General features: G+C 35.1%; 1 protein-coding gene across 4 annotated transcripts in view; it reads left to right on the plus strand.

The window, feature by feature from the left end:
• Window positions 1-25,171, plus strand: part of Eip63E (cyclin dependent kinase Eip63E) — a 298,278-nt gene that overhangs the window by 60,831 nt on the left and 212,276 nt on the right. Inside the window, exons 1-2 of one of the 4 annotated variants that reach the window (XM_036364859.2) lie at window positions 7,073-7,286; window positions 14,938-15,394. The exons of 2 other annotated variants lie outside the window; for them this stretch is intronic. The gene's annotated coding sequence lies outside the window, so the exon portion shown is untranslated. Of the gene's footprint in view, window positions 1-7,072; window positions 7,287-11,642; window positions 11,883-14,937; window positions 15,395-25,171 lie in introns of those variants that run through there. One more of the 4 variants, XM_036364845.2, reaches the window with a different exon arrangement.

Below are 25,171 nucleotides of genomic sequence, written 5' to 3' on the forward strand. Positions count from 1 at the left end.
TAGCTCGAGAAAAACCCGGTTGTATTCAATACCAAATTTATGTTATGTTCGAAGAACTTTTCTTGTAACTAGCTTACATGGTTTAAATGACTTAATATTACTGAATACCAAAAACATTTAATGGAAAAATATCATAACAAGCAGCGCGAAAGCGTTGCCGTAGAACTCCAATTATAACTCGTTGAGTTCCGTGAATACAATATAGACTATGCATGTGGAGCGCAGTGTATGCCCAAATAGCCTTGAGCTCACATCCTCCAGCGGTACCTGTGCATGTGTTAATGTAAATTTGTGCATAAATATAAATATTTGATTAGTTGTGCTGTAAGGGGTTACTTGTCCTACAGAATTACCCATCGGACGTTAGGTGGCATAAGCGTTTGCGTGCACACATAATTTTCTCTTAGAACGCAATAAAACGGTTAAAAATGCACAAAGTAGTTCTTGTTCAGGGGACCACAATTTCGACCTGTCAGGCTTAAATTAAGATTAATAAAATATGCTTGCCTCGCTTACACACGAAATAATTTGTATATTATATACACGCAAAAGTTTGATTGTGCTTATATACAAATGTAGATAAACGGTTTTTTTATACTCTCGCAACTTGTTGCTACAGAGTATAATAGTTTTGTTCACCTAACGGTTGTTTGTATCACCTAAAACTAATCGAGATTGATATAGGGTTATACATATATAAATGATCAGGATGAAGAGACGAGTTGAAATCCGAGTGACTGTCTGTCCGTCCGTCCGTCTGTCCGTCCGTCCGTGTAACCTGTAACTTGAGTAAAAATTGAGATATCTTCATGAAACTTGGTACACATATTTCTTGGTACCGTAAGACGGTTGGTATTACAGATGGGCGTAGTCGGACCACTGCCACGCCCACAAACGCCAATAATCAAAAACAAATAAATTGCCATAACTAAACTCCGCAATAAGATACAAGACTGTTATTTGGTACAAAGGATCACATTAGAGAGGGGCATCTGCAGTTCAATTTTTTTTTTAAGTGGGCGTGGTCCCGCCCCTAATAGGTTTAATGTACATATCTCCTAAGCCGCTAATGCTATAATAACAAAATTCACTGGAAGCAAATGTTTTTAGCACCTCTATTGACGGTGTGAAAATGGATGAAATCGGGTGACAAGCCCGCCCACTCCCCATATAACGGTACTGTTAAAAAATACTACAGCGCGATAAATCAAGCACTAAACACGCCAGAGACATTAAATTTTATCTCTGGGATGGTATGAGATGACTTTATAGGAAACTGACAAAATTAGTCAGTGGGCGTGGCACAGCCCACTTTTAGGTGAAACCCCATATCTTGGGATCTGCTTAACCGATTTCAACCAAATTCGGTGCATAACGTTCTTTTCATATTTCTTTGTTATAGTGCGAAAATGGGCAAAGTCGGACTACAACCACGCCTATTTCCCATATAACACCATTTTCAATTCCATCTGATTCTTTCGCTTTCCACTATGCATATCAAGCAAAAATGATTGTATCGGGGTAACACTTTGCGTGAATAATACGTTTAAAGTATGCCACCTTGTGACCAAAAATTGTCTAAATCGAACCAAAACTGTTCAAGCCCCTAAGTACTAAATATGTGGACCCCAGTGCCTATAGTTGATCTTCTACCGAAAATATCAGTCAATCCACAAAGAAATCTCAAACGAGTATACCATTTGACTTTGCGAGAGTATAAAATGTTCGGTTACATCCGAACTTAGCCCTTCCTTACTTGTTTTGTGTAAAGTTTGTCTATTTTTCATAGAACGATATTGTTTAGAAAAAGCTATGGTCTAAATAATTAGTGAGTAGACGTACTGTATGATTTTACAAAAAGTGCCTGATCTCTAATTGAATTTTAACAATCGATTGGATATAGGTATGTCAACCAAGTCTTTTGAGAACCTTGCTACCATCATCTCATTTAGAATATATAAAACCAGGTTACAACTCCGCTCATTTCCCATATAAGCAATAAAAGGTTCGATAACTCTAAAAAATAACACTAGAAACGTAAAGGGTGATATGGTAGACCGTGGACCCAGCACAAACTAATTAGGAAGAGGTTAGGTTAAGAGGTCTACCCAGCAGGGATCTTACTTGGATAGCTTAGAATGTCGGTACATTGATCACAAGACGCTCACAAATAAACAAAGCGCTTTGAGCCTACCACAAATTTGCGAGACGGCTAGTGTCAGCTTCCGTCTCCTGGTTCGCCGCAGGAAAGACTGCCGAGATGTTTCAACGTCAGTCTTGCAGAGGCTGAACAGTGGAGTGAAAAGCGCCTGGTAACTCCTTCTTTGATAGACAAGATTTTTAGCTTTACTGCATGAATTCCTTTTGGACAATGTTCAGTAAGAATCCCTACAATTGCGGCAAGATGATATTTGTCAAGTCAAGTAGATCTCCTGCGTTTTACTACACCAGCATGAGAATAAGCGCAATAAGATTAGAAATACGCCGTACTTCTATATAAGCCATTTTAAATCCTATCGGCTTATATGATTCTATGGCAAAATATCGAAACTATACTTGACTTTGATTTTCTCTTCAAAAGCGAAAAATCGGTAGACTAGACATCTACTCCTGGTCATTACGTAAATTTAAACGTAAAAAACTAAAATTCTCAATAGATTGCCTTTGTATATCGATCCAGCATAATTCCCACGATTACAGCACACATTTTTAAGTAAAGAAACGTTTTGAAAAATAAAGTCGAACTGTTACAAGTGAAATTCTCAAATATGTAACTTTACCGCACGTACTGTCTGTGGTTAGCTCAGGCTTTAAATATCTAAATATGACACACATTACTAATTTATGAACACTCTCAGTACATACATATATGTATATGTACATAACCATATTGTACTATTCGTACAGATGTAGGAAAAAACGTAACTATCCTTTTCGGGGTAGTACTGCTCCCTCTTCAGCAAACAGCAATACAAAACCGTAATTGTCGTTTGAAAGTTGCACTAACCAATAATCAATTGGATTCGCTAAAATGTCTGATCAAATTTCTTTATGGCTGTTGGTATTTTGACAAAAGAAGGTTAGAATTAATTAGAACAAGTAAGGAAGGGCTAAGCTCGGGTGTAACTGAACATTTCATACTCTTGCAACTTGCAATGATCAAAGCCGAGGAAATTCTTTCAGGTGTTTCAAAAAGTCTTGCGAAAGAATCCAAAATTCATTGTTCGACGAAACCGAATGATTTACAATAAAATTTTTAGCTTATTAACTTATATTAGAGTCATCGACTCACATAGTTTTATTACTATATTTTACTTCACGTCAACGAAAATTATATTAAAATCATCCTTAAATGAGAAATTCATGATATATATAAGAGTATCGAGATTCATTACATTGGGGATATGAGGGTTAGACCAAGGTCTAGAGCAGCTCAACTCATATTCAGCGTTAAACTATTATTACAATTTTATAATTTTTAAGAAACCTTGCCAATTTTTTATTAAAATATCACACATTTTGATCAACCTAAACGAATCAAAGTCGACTGGAAAGGGGCCGTCCATAAATTACGTCATCGATTTTTTCAGATTTTAGATCCCCCCCCCCCCTATAATCATCCTATCGTCATTTACGTCACTTAAAGACACCGTCTTTACCGACTTTGACTTTACCGTCATCCGCAGACCCGATTTTATCTAGTTTTGGCATTACTACAAATTATTAACAGGAAAAGATGGTATCTGAGTATCATTAGGGCATCTCACCTACCCTCACTAATATACATATAAGCCAATTAGATTGCAAGTTTTCTCCCGATTTTATCCATTTTAAGCACAAAGATACCTTATTATTAGAAAAACACGCTTTTTAAATTTAATTAGCACAACTCACATATTGGCCGAAATATGCGATATAAAGTCAGCCGGTAGGTCGAAAAATTTTCAATTAGTATTGATCCCATTTTTGACATACTATTTTCAGAAAATAATTCTCTCTGAATTTCTAGAATATATCTCACAGATTGACCGATATTTTCGATAAAAGTTCGCAATAGGAACTGGGGTCCAGTTATTCGGCACCTAATGGCTTGAGTAGCTTTGGTTCGATTTAAACAATTTTTGGTTTCGTCCATTTTACCAGTGTAACATGGTGCCATAATAAAACTACAGTATCGAATCATACCTTTACTACTCGAAATGGACTGGCAAGAAGGTTTGTTTTCCGTACGATCGGATTAATTTGAAATACGCATGATCGTTCTATTTCTCTCCCAAAATGTCTTGAGTAGTTTTCAAATTGGTCGAGCAAGTTAGTTCAACGGACAACTTTATTTTACCGTTACTTAGTCTTCTATAGAAATTTATGGTGAATTGTGGGTGTCACTACGTAGAGCTCTGTGGAAATCGTGTTGTAATTTCATGTTGACTTGTATGTGTGTTTCTGCAATCGCTCTCGCATTTCAAGCTCTCTGTCGGAATGTGCAGCATATTCAACTAAAGACAGAGTATAAATACATTTTCTCACCACGTGGCTCTCTCAACGTGGCAACATTCCACAACTGACGGCACAGCAGCACGTTCTATGCCACAGCCCGCTCTTCATCCTAGCTGCTATCTGGCCTGAGTCGACTTGGTGGCTGCTGCTGTCGTGGTGATTCATCGAAAAGTATGTGAATAATTTATGTGCCGATTCCACTAAATGGCATACGTATGTGTGAACATATGTACTCGTATGTCTTTGTCTTGCTATGTGCAATTTCTGCTCGTTGTCTTGACTTTCCGAGCGCCAAAAGTGTGCGAAAAATAGAATTAGCAAATTGTAAAAAATAAAAAACACGAGATAAAATATTGAAATTTTTTAAATTACTAGGGGCATGCATCAAAATAAATCCGGTAGAGGTTTTTTTTCACAGCTCTTCGTTTCTAAGATTCTTCATGTATTTCTTCTACCCGACATTCTAGTGACGTAAGAGTCTAGTGATTTAGGTATGCCAGCATAGTCAACAAGTCTCAAAGAATACAAGCAAGTAGGGCGCCTACAGTGCTTTCAACTCTCTTGCAAATTTGTTCTTGAACGACAAGTTGTTGTTATACTTAATTTCTTCCAGGAATAAATTTGTCTGAATTCTCAATATTTGGCGCTGCAAATTTAAACATTATATTCAATAAGGTGAAAGAGAAGTTTTAGGGATATTGCTCAAATAATTGTATTTTTCAAGTAATTATACAATACATTTTCAGACATTGTTTAGTTTTTTTCAGTATTTCTATTTTTATACCCTATGAATTGGTTGGAACTTGAATTCCGGAATTCCGATTTGAATCAAAAATTTCAAACAAGTCTGATGCTGTCTAATAAATAAATAAATATACTACAAGTTGTCAATTCGGTGGAAACCTTTATTAAAATATTCTATAAAATAAGGCTTTTTAATCCTTTTCAGTTTAATGAAATTATGAAACTGTCTTAATTATTAAGTTTGCCATGACTTTGTAATACGCTGAAAGAAGTGTCGATATACTATGTACATATATTTGATCAGTATACACGCTAACCAGGTCTTCAGTTTTTGAGTTATTGTTTTGAACTGCCGATATCGGACCACTATAGCGTATAGCTACCATACAAACCGAGTGATCAAAGTCAAGTTCTTGTGTGAAAAACCTTTTTATTTGACGATATCTTCACGAAATGTGGCATGTGGTCGCCTGAAGCAACGCTACAACTACTGACTAAATTTTGTTGCTAGACAAGTTGACCGATTAAAATTTAGTTCACGTATGGAAACTTTTTTATTTGTGAAATTTATTATAGGTTGAAGCAACCGCAGTAAACTTTGTTTCTTATATAAATTTTTTTTACTGTGGATCGTTGTACGGACAATATCTTTTAGGGAGATGTGTTTTTTTTTTGAAGAGAGACAATGATACTGTTTATAATTAAAATATGTGTAAATAAACCTAAAATTAAAAAAAATATATACATTAGTATATTCTCAATTCCCAAAAATCACTTTATTTAGGCTGTCACACTAGTTGTGCCCCTTGTTACATGTTAAAAACGTGATGCTCGAATTTTGAGCTTTTACTATTGAAAGTTTATAATCAACTTTCTCACTTCTTCATTTTCAGTTTTATTTATTTACAGTTTTGTTGTTGTTTCTTCAAGCACTTATTATATAAAACTAAGCTGACTAATTTTGCATAATCCCATTACTTCCCATCCCACTTCTTTTAAACCCAATGGAAGCGGAATTTCAAGTTTGCGTCCTTGACTCGAAACAATCTAATTGCGTCACACTTCATGACATACAAGTTCCCTTCTGCATTGTACTTGTTGTACTTAATATTCCAAGCTTTGCTCCAACATTACTAGAATCATTTAGGATTTGACACAACTAATATTCAGTAATTAAAGTTGTCTATCTCTTAATTTAATTGCGCCACTACAACAAATAATAACAAAGCGTTAGACCCCAACATACATACATATAAATATTTATATGTACATACATATGTATTTACATCTAAACATATACAGAGCTATCAGCCATCAAAAGCGGTAATCAACTGATTGCCTCTAAGAAGTTTAGAACGCTGCCACCACTACGCCAACAACTACCATTAACGATGCATACATTTGTATGTATGAAGGTATGTATGTGGGTTGCTTTGCAGTACAGAGTATGAGTCGCTCATATCGAATAAGTTCGCCTTCAGCGGGCACTGTAGGGTGGCTGCGAAATTAATGAGAATTTTTGTCCAATCTGCTGTTAGCATGTCGCTGTCTCTTTGCATCTTCTACGCGACGCATAAACACACATAGAAACAGTGTACATTTTCGAGTTGTTTGGTTAATCGCCAGTGAAGTAGTGCTTCAGTCTACATGTGTACATATCTATGGTGTGCACATATGTTCACATAAATATGTATAAGTATAAGCGCAGTGAATGTGTGGGTATGAGTTATATGCTGCACTTATAATGTCGGTGGGTTGCATTGCAGTTTGTGACAACGTCACGCTTTAGTTCATAGACGTGCGCGAACGAAACAGTTTGACCGATGTGTGCGATGGTGACTGCACGAAAGTGAATTACTCATACCAGAAGTCAACAAATAAAGTGTAATGCAAATGCATATTTTCCCATTTGCCATATGAGAATCTAAATTCTAGAATCACAAATCCGTGTAGTTTATCCGCTGTCGGTCAGTGTCGGTTTAATCGTTCCACCGCTCGCGAAGTTCTGTGTGTCGTTCGAAATCGTAATTGAGTAGCTGGCATAAGTACGTGCTTAAATATAAATCCGTGTTAAAAGAAAAAAGGTTTTCGGCAAATTAAAAGTTAGAAATGTGAAGCTTAACGCGCCATTTGTAACAAAATTAAAGCATCAAACATGTTTCCCGGTGCTAAAAAAATCGCTGTTTCTTTTGCTGCTTGTTTTTCGTTACTGTGCTTTTTCTCTTCTCATATCACACAACTCGGCGTACTTTCCGCTTCTACAATAAATCATTCAAAAAATATTTGCTGCGATAAACGAGCTCACTATTCTCACTTGTTTGTTGTAAGTCCACTCTTTCCTGGTATTCGTCTCACTAGATTGTATTGTGGTTTGTATGGCAGTGTGCTCTTTCTGATTGTAGTAAAGGCGTGTGAGTAATTCAGTTTTGCTGTCGCCGGTTTATACGCCAACATTCCACAACATTTTTAGTATATATACATAAGTATGTATATTTATTTATTTTGTTTATTATATGCTTTTACACGAAGCTCATCGGCAAAGATGTGAAATGAAGAGACCGGCCTTTGTATTAATCTATCAGACAGCTGTGGTAAATAAGAAACGAAAATAATTATGCAAAATTTATTTAATTAAAGTAAAGAAAATAACGTTACCAGCAAGAAATTAAAACACACAAATTAAAATATATACATATATAAAACTAGAATACTTAGAATACTAATCTAATTTTTAACGAGGTGTGTTCAAAAAATGTGTATTCGTTGGTTACTTTATCTGTAGCTGCCGCTAAGGTTAGAGTAGTTTTCAGTAACTAGGCGTTTTTCAAAAGAAATAAATCAAAGAATTTGTTTGTGAATTCTTGGTCAAAAACAAAACAGTAGCGATGCCCTTGTCTCCATATTCGCTAGGACTTGGCTCCGCTTGGCTTTTTTAGTCCCTTGAACTGCGAAGCTTTCGGATTATGCCTACTGCTCTGCATTTTCTGCATGTATCGTCGTTACTTATGCCAATCCGGCTCGCATGTGATGTCATTAGGTTGTGACTTGTCAAGAAGCCAACAACCGTCCGGTAGCATGCGAGTTTTCCTACAGGGCTCGTGCACATGATCTTGGCGATGCCCTACTTAACGCATTCCATCTCGGCCTGATCCGTTTGTCAGCCCTTTCAGAAATTTGATTGTATACTCTTTTTAATGACTTCCGCATTTTCTGTACTTCTCATCAACTATTTCATTTCCCGGAACTCCTGTGGAAGTATTTCAACGATTGGATGAAGCTCTGCCATAGTGCATAATATCGAGTGGGGACTATTTTGAAGGCGACAACGTTAATAAAGACCATATAATATATAAAAATATTTTTTATTTCAAATAACCAAAATTACTGCTATTTTTTGAACACACCTATAGTAATAAATTCAGTATAAGTAAATTATTTTCTATTAACCAATTTCCTTTAATCCCTTTATGTGGTATTTCTGTTCTGGGGAAAATCGTATTTCAGGCAACGTAGTTTAGTTGCCATGATCCTGACATATTCACGACTACTGAATTTCCTCGAAAACTCCTTCTTAGTAATGGCATATTCAACAGTTTTGAATGCTTATAAGTTATCATCTGATCAAATTTGACCAGGACTGGTCCATTAGAACTGCGCGCGTAAACCGAATTCATAACTTTCTTCTTTAGATTGATACAAAGTTTTTTTTATGTTCGTGTGAAGTTTGAGCTCCATAAGTAATTTAGTGGCGATTTGAACATTGAATTGAACCACGAGTTTGCTTGAAGAAGACCAGAATCTTTTGCAAAAACGACATTGAGGAGAAGTCAAAAAACAAGAGAAGCTTGGTAACGTAGCTGAGGATCTTTGAAAACGATAATAAATAATTGTACTAAAATATGTGAAGTTTATGGAAAATTGGATTAAGCTTGGCTATTAGTATAGGGCTTACAAGTAATAAAAGAGAGTTAAAAGGTCATTTACATCCGTTACCCTGTGTATATGATCACTCTTGCTGCATTGGAATTAGAATTTTCAACTTCTAATTAACTACTTGATACTGCATTGAAGATATATGGAAGCAATTTACACTTTTTGAATTATGAACAAATAAATAAAAATTATGAGCAAATACAACGCATTCGCTATAATCCACGCATTCATAAGGAAACCTTGAACATCCCACTGGCACTATATATGAGTGGTTTAGTGAACCTTGTCGCTAACAATCATAATAATTTGCCTCTCAAACTGGTTTCTTGGAGTTCAGGGCCGTCTACAAAGCAGTATAGACTTATGCCTATAAATACATAAAAGTAAGAAAAGTGTGTAGTCAAAGTTGGTTTGCACCCAACAAATACCACTTTGCATGCGGCATTCTGAGAGTATGTAGTATTTGCTACGTTTCGCACTTTTATTAATAATGGCGAAATACTCTTGATAGGACGTAAATAGTTCATTTCCTGCTGCAGAAGCAAAAAACAATTCTACAATCGACGGTCTTAATGGAGCCAGTTAAAAGCTCTGATTGCTGTGACAACTGTAATGTTTTATTTACACTTTTATTATTATTGTTAATGTTCGTTGTTACGGTTTTTATTGCAACTTTTGTTGTTATTTTGTATCCTATTAACCTTTATCTTACTTCCTATTATAATTTTCATAATATCGGGTGTTTTTATTTCTGTACTTTTCATTCTACACTCTGTTATTTTAGTGTTGTTATACCCTGAACAGTGCATACTATGTCTGATACGAAGTTTGCAACAAGCAGTAGGAAACGTCGGGGACGTCTGTCTGTCTTCAGACTGACCGATTAAAATAATCATCAAGATCATTTTTCTTATTAAGTAACCTTAAGGTGTTACTTTCATTAACTAAGGTGTCGACTAGACTTGACAGAAATTCGGAAAAACAAATTAATAATTTTAAAAGTAGTGGCTGTTTGTGTTCGTACAATTCCAACCGAAGCTCGTTGCGGTGACCATTCCTAATCCTTGATGTTACAACTATAATCAATCACACAGAAAAAATTAATAAATACATCGAAGGTTTTTTTAATTTACAAAATAGCGGTTTTAGGGAGATTTTTTTCCCAGATTTTTCCAGAGTGCCTAGCCTGTTGTCGAAATTTTTATAGTATATTTTTAAGAAAAAAACGATATCGATTTTTGGAAAATTCCGACTACCTCGAACCCTTTAATCCGACTTAAAGATTGTTACATTTTCAGATTTAGTTATACATATGTACATCTAATTGCTATGAGAAATGCACCTGTGCCCTTCAAAGCTTATAGCTTCGGTGCAGCGGAAATTAACAGCTATAGTATGTCACAGTTAAAATTTGTTTTTTTTTTTATTTCATGGCAAGCGCCATCAAATTTCTATTGCTTACGTTGTCTGTGGACTCGAATGTCTTACGGTTGTGTCAATGACGCATGAGCATCGTAAAACGACAAATAGTCTCTTCGTTTCAAACACCGCATCGCGTCGTAATACCTTGAATTTTACTTTTCCTTGTCTGTTGACCCCTCAATTTACGTTTACGGCCTGCAAATATGGAATATACATACGTCTTGTATTACCCGCATTGCTTAGTCTGTCTGCTCGTTCCTTAAAGTTTGTTGTTGGTGTTTCCAATTTTATAACTTTTCTTTTTCTGCTCTTTCTTCCTGCCCCTTGACATTTCATTCAGTAACTTTACTATTTTTATGGGTTCCTCCAAAATATTAAATTATTTGTCCCGGGTTAGGAATATGTGTCGCACGTGCTGCAGCTTGCGAGCGCGATAAGCTCGTGTTGTTGCCTACAGAACAGTGCTTGTTGTGTCCTCTCAAAACTCTGGTCTCCATGCAATTTAGTAGCCTAGTTAAGTTTTCTGAGCTCGCCATAAATTTACTATATTGGTGTGCTCTCGCTCTCCCAATCGGTGGTACAGTTTTGCTGCTGCGCCTACTTTTGTTACTCATACGTCAGAGTGGCTTGCTGCAACTCTCTCATTCTTCAGTTCGTGCCACAGTTTTATTGCACATTTACACCCTGTGCCGTCAAATTTGAACGCTTTGCTCTCTCAGCGTGCGACCCCTCGTCTAGCGAGAGCCTCTGCGTGTATGCGCAGAACATCCCCCAAAAAGCTACCACCACTTCCGCTCTGCGTAACTTCCCGTACACTCTACGGGGATTATAGTACACGACTCAGTGATTGTTCTGTGGGCCAAAGACTAAGGAGTGAGTTGGATGGTTCGCTGGCATTTGCGTGCGTCGTTGTGCGTCTGTCTGCGGCGCTGCCACTGTGCTGCCTGCTGCTTTTGCCTCGTTGTCGTTCGCCAGCGGTTGCAACGGCATTTGCACATCTCGTTGACCTCATTTCGTGTCGTAGTTTCAACGCGTTCAGTCGCTTCGCAGTCGCTCTGGGTCTTACAACTGTTTGGCATAGAATCCCGTACCGATTTGTCCTATACCAAACGCTGCCCACACGCGACTTGCATTGCATTGTCAACGCTCAACCTGTGCGCACGTGTCAAGCTGGCGCCAATAACACCGTAATCAACGTCAAAGTTGCATTTGAACCAAATCAACTTACTGCAGTGTGTGCGTGTGTGTCGTTCACTTCATGTCCAGTTACAGTGCTAAGTGCAACGGTATTCAAAGTTGTAATCTACTCGTTCATAAACTCATACAGTTGTGCGCAAGCGATAAAGCCAGGTCGCTTATCGTGTATTGTTTTTCCTGTGTTTTTAATATGAAACCGTGAAAGCTTCCATGAACTGCCAATTAATCCATATACATATATTATATTTGTAATTTTGCGAAACTAAATGATTCTTCAGAAAAAAGTAAACGTTCTTCTAATTTTAACTCTTTGCACAACGCTCTGACATGCTGGGAAAAGTGTCATATCTCTGTACTTTCATCTTTGTAAAAGAAACTTCGTTTACCGAGCACTTGCCTATTTCCGTACGCGAATTTTTGTGCAGCTACACCAACAACTTTTTACTCGGTTTAGTGGCATAATAAGGTGCCTTTGAGCACAAATTGGAAATGAAAAGCAAATATTTGAACCCAATAAACACAAAAATTAATGCCTACGCTAGGTGCGGAACAAAAAAAAAATTGTAATGAAACGAAGAAATATAAAATTGAAAATTAAATGCATGTCGTTAAGCGAATCAAATTAGTGCGGGTACAAAATACTATCAAATTAAAAATAGTGAAATTATACAGTTATAAAGCAACAAGAATTATTAATGAATGGAAATGTGTTTAAGAAATTACATAGTTAGAAGACAATTACATATTTAAGGAGCACAAAACCAAATTACAAATTTTTGTTTAATTTCATATAATATTTCTTGATAAATTTTTTATTTCACATTGGATAGTTGGTTGTTTGAAAGACGCGTTCGAATTATGCCGATTTCATTAGTTAAATATTTTTTATAATAATTTGTGATTGCTCTCGAAATTATTTCTTTTTTTTAACAAAATATCACAAAAGTGACAACGGCAACGCTGTAATATTTGAAGAAACTTTCCAGATCGCACGACTATATCATATAGCACTCATAAAAACTGAATGATCAGAAACAAATTCTTGTAAGGAAAGTTTGTTTTATTTGTGAAGTTTTTATTGTTCTAACTTTATAACAATTTGTGCTAGCTCTCGAATTTACTTATATACCCACGATTTCAACCCTCCTAGCAATCTGAAACAAAAAAAAAATTAACCTTAAAAGTTGGAATTGTTTTATATATTTATTATTTTCGCAAAATAGCGACTGCCTGAAAAAAAATGTTGTACTACTTTTTTGATTGTTACGAATTTTTTAAAAATAGTAAAAAATAAATATATTATTGAGAATATGGCTGTTTACATAGCTAGACAAGTTCATAAAAATGATTCTGCAATAATTTAAATTAGACACAGAAATCTCTTGTACACATAGTCTTGAATAATTAAACGGAAAATATAAAAAAATTTGATTTTTTTTCTGGACAAGAATACCCCGTTAAAAGAACACAAAGTTTGCGGTGCCATATAAATATAAGTTTATATAATTTTTAGGTTTTAAAGCTCAGCACTGGACTTCTTCAAGTGCTGTGAAATACCAAAACCTTCCATAATAATTTCATTGATTTAATTGTATTTCAACACATATTTTCCGGTATATAGGCACCTTCAAATATTTAATCTAAAAATTATTTTAAAATATGTTTTTGGAACCTCCATATACTCTCGATTTCTTCCTTTATGAAGAATATTTTTGTTTTTGTGGAGTTCTGGAGTTCTGTGTGTTACTGGTGTCCAATATATATAGTTTATTAAGTTTCAGATAAAATTTTTTTCTGTAGCGAAAACATGTTAGTAGTATTAACTGTAATTTAAGCAAATTGAATTCCACTCAAACTTTATCCATTTAGTATAACTAATTTCAGTTTTATTTATATAATTTTATTTATAATCACATAATTTAGCTGTAATTCAAACAAGTAATATTGTGCCCAAATGTGAAAATGTAGTAAAAGAATAATCAAATGAAATAATTTATGTTGAATTGAGAGGCATTAAATTGAGCTGGAAGTTAACAAAATCAAATTAATTAACCAAAAGTTTATTGTTTACATATTTCTTTTTTTGTGTTCGCTCATATTTTTTTCCTGTCACCGCCTTCCTCAACTTTGGTTGGTCAGTGGCCTGTCACACAGCAGTCAAGGCAAATCACACACCCTTACGTACATATACACGTGCCTACCTACTGACTTTTACGTAATTCGAGCCACAACTCGCTGGCGGCTGCTGACGTTACAACTAAAGTTCAATGTAAATATGCGGAGCATGTCAACAATACGAAAATAACTGCGAAAGCATAACAAAAAGGCTATCAAAATATGTGCAAAAACTAAAGTCAACAAGAACGTGCGACAAATCGTACACAACTCGGCATGTTTACCCACAAAACGAAAAGAAAACTCCGGTTTGTCATAAAATATGTCTAGTAATGGCAAGCGGTTGATAATGGCTGTCAAAAAAGCTTTAACTGCAATAAATTGCCGTTCAAAACAAAAGTGGACAATTTTAAAGATCCAGAGCAAAATTGCTTCCTGCCGTTCGTACGCTCCGACAGTTGTTCGCACTGTACCCCTGTTGGGCTGCTTAGATCACCGGTGTTCTTTGTGCGATGCCTTAGTGTTGTTGAAAATACAACAATAGCAACTGTAAAGTGGTGTAGATAGTTTTTGACCTCGTTATTTGCGTTACGCGTTGGCAGCGTCATCGCCAGCACTCGCCACAGTTGCAGGAGTGGTTGTGCAGTTGTTATCGTTCAGCTGTTGTCTGGGGCACACATCCAGGCTCCTGCAAGAAGTGGCGTAGCAACTAAAGAAAGGAGTGAGGTAGATGTGTAACTAAGAAATTTGAGTGAGGAAGGGCAAAAAAAAAGAATGAAAAGCATTTGTTAAAAGGATTGAATGCCATTTGCAGTAGTTGAGTGCAGTTCGACAGTTCATGTGTGCTCCGCTAGGGGCTTTAAGCTGACATGGTACTCGTCTGGTCTTTCACCCGAACCCAAATAAATACCAAACCATTGTTTACCTAGATACTTAGGCTACCTGACTTACCTACTGACTGTGTACCGCTTCTCCAAGTTGTCTTCAGTTCAACTATATATGCTATTCTGATTCTGTATGCTTTTCTAGTGTTTGCATGTGTGTCCTACAGTTTGGATGGTGTAAGTCAACTTCAAGTATAAATCAACGGAAAACTAAAGTAAAACCAAATTAAAGTGCAAAACAAATATCAAAGTGGTAGTGGCAGTCAAAAGTGGCAATGTTAGATAAATCATCGGTAGCGTTATTCTAACTGTTCTTCGAGTGTGTGGAAATCTTAAAAAAAGTCAGAAAATCATAAAATTTGATATTTAAGTGACCTCGTTATAGTTTTATGTACTGAAAATTATAATTTATAAAGATGAAATACTTGTTCATTTAAAAAACTAATTTTAAAATTCACTGAACAAAATAAATGTACACAAATTTCATCATCTACTATAGTGAAAATTGTGTTCGCTTCTCCCGTGTGCTAATTTATTAAACTTCAAGTTGTCGCGCTCAAACTGCATCGAATTGGCCAATCAATTGAACAACAACGTCATAGGTCAGTAATATTATGAGATAGATAATAGCATATTATCATATATTTAAATATAACAAGCAAAGAAGGGCAAAGTTTGGGTGTAACCGAACTTTTTATACTCTTGCATGGATCAAAGCCGGGCGAGGTGTTGGCAAAACTTTATTTAAAAAAAATTACGAAAGAATTCAACATTCATTAATAATCAAATTTGGTATCTTATTAATTTTTATTGAAGGTCATGTACTCACTTAATTTTATTGAGAATTCAAAATTCATTATTCGATTATAAATCTTCAATCGATTACAATAAAATTTGAAATTGGTATCACATCAACTAAAGGTTTATGTGATATAAAAGCAAACGAATAGGCTAAATTTAATATATTGAGTTTATGTATAAAACGTCAACCAATGGATCGAAATTCTTTATATGACGAAAATCATTATATGTAGTATATGGGAGTGGGATATATAAGGCCAACCGAAATTTCGAAAATTGCATATTAGGTATAATATAGGGGATATATTGACACGATTTTTTTTTTTTTTTGGAAATACCACATACTATTAACATGTCACATGCTAATAATATGCTCCCTGAGTTTCATTAAGGTACACTTACCAACACCAATTTATGTGTAGTACAGTCAGCCGGCTGTTCAAAAGTCTTGATAGTATAATTATTTTGGGGCTAGGGCAAGTTTGCACCCGATTTTATTCATTTTAAACACAAGGTATTATTATTAGTAAAACACTCTCTGTCGTTTTCACTAAGATAATTCACTAATTGGCCGATATATGCGGTATAAAGTAAAACGGAAGTTCGAAAATCTTCAAAAGTTCACTAAATATGAATATTTTTTTAAGAGATTAACAGAAGTTGTGAATTATATAATAGAAAACCTGGCGAATTTTCAGTCGAAAAATATTCAGATTTTTTTTAAACAATTTTTAAAAATATGTGACTTTTGAGAAAATAGAACATCTATTAATGAATCATTTTATTCTTTTATTTTCAGGTAAGTTCAAATGACAAGAGTCCATTAGAACATTGACGAAGTTGTGGTAAGAAGATTTTAAAATATTAATATACAGTATTTTTCATTTTACTTCGAAAGGAATTTTAGGAATTTCAATAAAAAGGATCAAATTATAATGTGTAGTTGCAATTGTATTGCTAAGTAGTGAATGTCGTGTTTTTGCGTTAAAATTGCGACTGGCGCTACTTGATAGTCGCTAGGCAACCGTAGACCAAAATGTGTATTATGCACGACAACCGGCATTTTAATACGTTCAATATCTTTAAGGAAATTTTGGACAGAATATTTTGAAGAAATTTTGTGCATGAGCTTTAGTACATTATATGTTCGTTAACTATTTTTAGCTGTGTCGACTAAAATACTACTATAAAATAGGTCATTTAGTAACCTGCGATATAAAGTGTTTATATTTGGCGAGACACATTTGTGGTATAGTACTGTTACCATATATCTGTCACAGGTATAACGTAGTGTAATAATATTATTACTAATATTTCTCATTTTTATCAATTTTTTTACATAACTTGCATTATTATATTTTTAATACTTATAGCGTCGCTCATACGCCACGTACGTTCAGCTCTGTTTGTTTGCAATATGAATTGGTTATGTGCTATCGACAAAACTTTACAGAATTTACAATCATATTTTTAATAGAGCTAAGTAAATAATTAATTTTGTGTGCCAATCAAATTCTATGAAAGCATTTAAAGCCGATCGAGCTTTTAGACATACATACCTCTAATATACGTACCATAAACCGAAACTGTTTTCAGAGTGTTCATCCTCTTTATAGTTAACTTTAGTCTATTAGTTTGCTTTTAGTTTGCTCTACAGTTCTCGACCACAAATAAGAATAATCCACTAATTAAATATTGAAAAATATTATTTGTTTTACGTATCCTTTAAATCTTGCCAAAATTAAACCAAAAAAAAACGTTAACTTCGGTTGCACCGAAGCTTAATACCATTCATAAATAGAATAGTTTCCATTCAACAAGTTGATTTCGATCGGTCAGTTTGTATTGCAGCTATATGCTGTAGTGGTCGAATATGAATAATTTCTTCTGAGGTTGTACCTCTGCCTTAAAAATAATCCGTGCCAAATTTCGTGAAGGTATTTTGCTAACTAAAAAGTTTCGCATACAAAACTTAATTTGGTCGTTTAGTTGGTATGGCAGCTATATGCTATTATAGTCCGATATTGAAGGTTCCTACAAATGGGAGAAAAGCACGAGTGCAAAATTTCAGGTCGATATCTCAAAAACTGATAATAATGCTGTGTTCACAGACAGACTAAATCGACTTAGCTCGTCATGCTGATCATTTACATATCTATTTTAAAGGGTCTTCGACGTTTCCTTCTGTGGGTTACAAACTTCGTGCCAGACTTAAAATATCCTGCTCAAAGTACCACAATATAAAAAATTAATAAAGACATGACAGTTTGTAGAAAAATTAGATTTTACTTAAAATAACAGGTGTAAGTTGAATATGAATTTTTTTTATTGTTAAAATTTTTATTATTCGATATTTCATCCAATTATACTTGATAATTGAGAAACTGATTGTATAAACTAAAATAAAAAAATATTTCTAATAAAATAAGGAAAGCATTTATATTTTGTTTTAAGCTTTATCTCTCAATATGCCCTCAATATTATTTACATATTTATATAGATATATAATATGTACTATAATTGGCGTATTCGTATTTCATACGCGTTTTCAATTCAAAGTTATTTTTCCAACTCTGCGAACCGCATTTTTGAATTAATTTCACTATTTTAGGACGTATTTTTTCAGTAACCTATATCGTTGGCCTTGACAGCTACGCCCCAGTCCTCTCGCTTTCAGCAGTTTCCACTCATGGGCTTGGTGAAATATAGGTGTGTGTGTGCGTGAGTGAACGTCCACGTTTGCTTTACTAATTTGCAAAATACACGCTAAATTAAAGTTGAAAGGCGAACACATCGAGGCACCACTCAGTGTGTTGCATTCAACATTCTGCCGCTTTGTGCAATTCAGTTACGTGCAATTTGTTATTTTATTCATAATGCATACTATCAAATGCTGAATTGCAAGCATGTCATGTTCTCTTTGCTCAAGCATTTAACATTCACATTCTGAAAGCCAAGTGTGTGACCCCGTACACCTGACTTGCGTCGACATTACTAGTTTGGCCTGGCTGCCAGCATGACTGAGTAGTCGCGCACCCTTCGGCCCTCCTTCTGCAGAGCCATTTAACTTAAACCCTTCCATAGTATATGTAACTCATCTTTTATTTAAGATTCTCGCGCTCTTACGGCACATTCTATTTCTGTTTCGTAACTGTTGTATTGTGTTATTTTTAAATACGTTTCACTGTCAACCAACATTACGCACTGAGTCGACTTTGTTGCACAGCCGAATGATTGTGTATAAAGGTGTTTAACTGTGTGCTCGCTCTTAAGTACATTCGTATATGTACAATGCTCTAGCATGTGCGAATCTAATGCTATTTAGATGCGCGTAAATGTAAGTAATGTGTATGAGGCGCGTTCTCGTATATGACAGTGAATGTGAATAGACGCTTCTCGCTTATTGACCATGAGAACAAATACACTTGTCAACCGTTATACTTGAAGTTCTCCTCATTGTGCTTCTTAATTGCATTTTTTTGCTTGTTATGTTTCTCTTGGCTATAATTTTATTAGCGGTGCTGTCAAGGTGAAAGGTTTGTGCTGTGACCATATGGAAGAAGTGTTGTAGAATTTCTTTTCTTCTAGCAAATTGAAAATCTAAATTGTTCATGGATAATCTCGACAGTCTTGTCTTTCACGGTTATAAGTTTGAGATCGAATACGTAGTTATGAATTATATTTATCACCAGAACAGGGTATATTCACTTTGCAACGAAGTTTCTAGCACTCAGAAGGAAACTCCGGAGACCACATAATAATATATACATATATATAAATAGGTACCGTGACTAGCTGGGTAGATTCAGCCATGTCCGTCTGTCTGTCTCTCTCTTTGTCTGTCCATCTGTCTGTATACTCGAATTAGTTTCCCACTTTTTGAGATATCGAACTGAAATTTTGCACACGTCCATTTCTCTCCAATAGTGGGAGATGGAATTGCTCGATCCAGGAATAGCTGATATTATATGTATGAATTTGTCGGATCCAGGAATAGCTGATATTATATGTATGTATCTTATATCACGTGTTATCATATATTCAACTTGTCGAGTTCTGTTTGTCATCATTTTCTTTCTTCGAAAAACGTCGGTACTACTAGAACAACGCAGATCATTAAATTCTGAGTGGTACACAACCATTGTTTGTCATTTGTCTTCCAAAAAATCAGGAAAACTAAGCGCCGAAGACGGATCACTCTTCACCACGACAATGCGAGCTAACACATCGACTGAAATCACTGCATTTGTAAGCACTCAAAACATCGATTTGATGAGTCATCCACCGTATAGTCTTGATTGGGACCGAATGACCCTTACGTAAAAATAAACTAAGATGTCAACATTTTTTGACACCTGAAAAGGAGGTTGATGTGTTCAGAACGTATGTTTCGGAGATACCTCAATAAGAGTGGCAAAAGCTTCGAAAATTTGTTCAAACGAATGCAAAAGTGCGTAGAACTTAATGGAAAATATTTTGAAAAACAATAAAGCGATTTTCGGTGATTAATATTTCTTTTTGTTCTCTAATCCCGAAATATAAAATATGTACAACCCTTGTATTGTAAAATAAAAACAGCTCCGTGATTTTGACATTCTATCGAATCTGGTTGTGATCAAATTGGCTTTTGCAGTACTTTAGAATTTGAGATGTTATCAAATTAAGACTAGATGTCAAGTTCCCTTTAAAATCAATATCGAAATAGTGTAGGGAAAGAATGTAGAACGCCTCATGCACATGATCTAAAGATGGTACTTTTATTAGACTTCACCAAAAATATGAAATATCTCTGCAGAAATACATTTATAATTTTTCAAAGCAAAAAATTTTTTTTTCAAGCACACGGACTAAAACCCTTGTTCAGGTTCCTCAGGTGGATTATGGTTTTTATGAAACATTTCCCCAAACATTCTTAAATTTTAGTTGAAATAAATGGAACAGCATCAATGATATTAAAATCCCGCAGTGTTACAATCGTATGTATATACATATAATGTAAAATTTGTAGCAATACAAATGCATATATTAGGGTGGGTAAAAATAAATTTTATTTTTAATATTTTCCTTAGATACAGTGAAAATATGGTCTGTTTTAACGGCAAAAAAGTTTAAAAAAGTTTGAGTTCTTTATATATATCTATGCATGGTGATTTTTTATTTCCCATATAAATAATACAGCAATATTTTCTTATTTTGTTTGGATCTTAATAATACTTCCTACTATGTTATAAATGGTCTTATTACCGATAAAAACAACAAAAGTGTTTTATGATTTCGAGGCATTATTCTTATTTTGTTAATATATATAAATAATTGTCACAACTATCCTTTATTTTCACAGTATGTAAGAAAAAGATATATATATATTTTGTCCCACCCTAGTATATGTCTAAATTCACATATAATTAATGACACACGCGATGCACACACGCAAAGCAAACTGTGCTGCAAAACAAAACTTCATACATTAATATCTCTTACAAAAAAGACGTATCACATTCTATAACATTCTAGTGTAATTTCAACATACCTAGATCGCGAACCTCCAAAGCCACTGCCTGTTAGTATCGGCATTCTGTGTGCCATTCTCGCTTAGAATACTTACTCTCTACACGTGAATTTTTACTCCGTTGGAAGCTGCTCGCACGAGTGTGTTAATAAATCATCAGCTAATCTACTTAAGTCGTAATCTGTCTCTCCAACCGCTTTTACTTAGCTTGAAATCTGTCAGTCTATTTCCAACTCACTTTGAAAACTTGTGTGGGTGCTGTGCGCCATTGGTGTGAACCGTTAAGTTGCGTAGCTGGAATAAACAATTAAGCGATGTAAGGACATTTGGAGTTGTGCGGAGAGTGTAGCTTTCTGCATTTAAGTGAAGTAGAATGAGAGTAAAATGCAGTATAACGCTAAATAAATAGTTGGGTTACAAGGATAGTTAAAGGACACATATTCATATCGACATATGTATGTATATGTTTTGACCACGTGTAGAAATTCAATATAGTTCATTGTAATTAGCTAAATTGATACAAATACAAACACAACAGAGTACTCTCATAATATTATATTTGCAAGCATAGGTTAAGATTTGCGCCAGCCATTTGACTTAAATACGTCTGGTCTGAAAAACTAATATATATTAATATGACTTTATCCCTTCTAAACTAATTTTATTTAATGCAAAGAGTTAACTGATACAAAAATGTTTAGAAATATGTTACTTGCTTTTTGAAATTTTTAAAAAAGTATTTTCTGATCTCCATCAATTCGTACTTCAAACGATGTTGTTATACGTATATACAATACCTCGATATATATAATATTTTACTACCCTAATAGACCAGCCATTGAAAATGGTAAAAAGTGCAAAAAATTCATTGTAGGTGGAAACCATTGGAAATAAAAGATAAAATAACAAAAATGGAAGGAAAAGCAATTCAGCTGAGATCGGGAAGAAGAAAAGGGGGCGTGGTTGAATTTTTATTGTAGATAATGAGAAGATCTGCAACTTTTATATAACCTCAAAATTTATGTGAAAAACTAAAATATTAAACTTTTTGAGTTTTTAATTTTTATCTTGTTCAAAGAAATTTTGAAGAAATTTGGAGTAAACTTACCTTCATATGTCCCAAACACACTGTATTTTTACACTCTCGCAACCTGTTGCTACAGAGTGTAATAGTTTTGTTCACCTAACGGTTGTTTGTATCACCTAAAACTAATCGAGTTATTTATATATAAATGATCAGGATGAAGAGACGAGTTGAAATCCTGGTGACTGTCTGTCCGTCCGTCCGTCCATGCAAGCTCTAACTTTAATAAAAATTGAGATATCTTTATGAAACTTGGTAGACATGTTTTTTGGTACCGTGAGACGGTTGGTATTGCACATAGGCGTAATCGGACCACTGTCACGCCCACAAAATGCCATTAATCAAAAACAAATAAATTGCCATAACTAAGCGTCGCAATAAGATACAAGACTGTTATTTGGTACACAGAATCACATTAGGGAGGGGCATCTGCAGTAAAAATTCTTTTTTTTAAGTGGGCGTGGTCCCGCCTCTAATAGGTTTAATGTGCATATCTCCTAAACCGCTAATGCTATAATAACAGCAAATTTTTTAGCACTTCTATTGACGGTGTGAAAATAGTTGAAATCGGGTGGCAACTCCGCCCACTCCCCATATAACGGTACTGTTAAAACCTACTAAAAGCACGATAAATCAAGCACTAAACACGCCAGAGACATTTAATTTTATCTCTGGGATGGTATGAGATGACTTTATAGGAAACGCGTTCAAAATTAGACAGTGGGCGTGGCACATCCCACTTTTAGGTGAAACCCCATATCTTGGGATCTGCTTAGCCGATTTCAACCAAATTCGGTGCGTTCTTTTCATATTTCTATGTTATAGTGCAAAAATGGGCGAAATCGGACTACAACCACGCCTATTTCCCAGATAACACCATTTTAAATTCCATCTGATTCTTTCACTTTCCACTATGCAAATCAGGCAACAATGACTGTATCGGGATAAAACTTTGCGTGAATAATTCGATTAAAGTATGCCACCTGGTGGCCAAAAATTGTCTAAATCGAACCAAAACTGTTCAAGCCCCTAAGTACTAAATATGTGGACCCCGGTGCCTATAGTTGACCTTCTACCGAAAATATCAGCCAATCCACAAAGAAATCTCAAACGAGTATACCATTTGACTTTGCGAGAGTATAAAATGTTCGGTTACATCCGAACTTAGCTCTTCCTTACTTGTTTTAATTTAAAAAAAAATGCGGCAAAGGCGAGAACAGATAGTAATCACGCCAAGTCCAAACTATAAGGTGGATAAGATAAGAACTTCATAAACAAGTTCCCGCAGCTTCTGGTGAATTACTCCTATTGGTCAAAGCTGACTTATTTTAGACGGTCCAGTCCTTAACAGTACAGGTCTACATTAAGAGTGTGATAGTGGGTAATAAGCTTAGTAGATGATTCCTTGACATCACCAATTATAAACCCTTTGCAACGGCTCACCCCAATTCGACCACAACTGTTTTCTTTTGAAGTCGTAAGTAACCATTTTTCATCACCCGTAACCATCCCCTTCAGAAATGGATCGATATTGTTACAATTCAGCGGCGATTCGCAGATGAAAAATCGGTCCATGAGGCTTTTGGCGTTAACTCATGTAACACACATACATCGAACCTCTTTTTCTATCCCGCCTTATTTAAATGGTTTTTTATGTCATGCCTATCTCCTGGGCAATCGAAGCAGTGCCCTCATGATGGTCGGATTCAACAATTTCCATTATTTGATCGATATTGCCGTTAATTGGTCTTCCAGAGCGTTGTGCTTCTTTGACATCGAAATTACCGGAACGGAATCAAAGAAACCAAAATTGCGCTTGATTGACTGCTATTTTTCACACGTCATTTGTTCCCCAAGGAGTTGCTAAATGGTTGGAACGGCTGTTATACGGACTGACCTATTAAAATCAAGTCCTTGTATACAAAATAATTTTATACCCTGAATAAGGTATATTATGTTTGCCACGATGTTTTTAACACCCAAAGGGAAACGTCGGAGACCATGTAAAGTATATCCAAAAGATTTGACGAGCGGAGTAGAGTCCCTCAGTTTTTGAGATATCTACCCGACATTTTGCACACGTAATATACACTGTATATCTGTAATACAAATAGATGGATCTGAATCAAGTCCTTCTATCGAAAACTTTTTGATATGACGAGATATCTTCACAAAAGGAGCAATGTCCGTGGATATTGTTCAGATCGAATCACTATAGCATAAATCTGCCTTACAAATTAACCGAGCAAAATCCAGTTCCTAAATGAAAAGTTATTTGCCCGAAATTTTGGAAGCATTTCATATAGTTGCCATACGCACTTACTCAAACTAAGTTCTTGTATGGAAACTTCTTTATTTGTGAAGGGTATTTTAGCGTCGGTGCAGCCGAAGTTAACGTTTGTTTTTTTATCTTTAGGTTAGTATTCGCTCTCTATACATCCATTTCTAAATTGTATATTCTCCCAAATGTTATGCTTTAACGCTTATATTGTATCTGTCACTTTGTCAGCTATTATCTGTCTCTAAATATTTATACAATTCGGGTGGGATCTTCTAACAATTTTCGCTGCCAAGTACTTAGGTTTTACTACAGCGAAGAGGTAGATCTAAGGGGTTACATGGACTTCACGGCTTCAAAAAAAATTTTTTTTTTATTACCTTTTTGTAATTTTATAACATCTGTAGAATATTGTTTTAAATTCCCAAGTTGATGCGAGTACTAGATTTGGAGATACAGCCTTGAAAAGATGCGCTCGGGGTCAGCTATACAATCACTTAAAGCTTTAAACGCGATTTTCTTGAAACTGTGTTTTCAAAGTCAGTTGTCAACATTTCTCGCTAACTACTCAACCGATCTTTACAAAGTCTTGAACAAATTATTTTTTGTTCAATTAGAATTATTTAAAACGTTTAGAAAAATTGCATTTTTTTGTAAAAGCTTCTGCCAAAATTATAATATTTACTTTTTATGTTCTTCCTTCGTCC

Source organism: Bactrocera oleae, chromosome 6, assembly GCF_042242935.1.
Source record: "Bactrocera oleae isolate idBacOlea1 chromosome 6, idBacOlea1, whole genome shotgun sequence".
NCBI classification, from domain to species: Eukaryota; Metazoa; Arthropoda; class Insecta; order Diptera; family Tephritidae; genus Bactrocera; species Bactrocera oleae.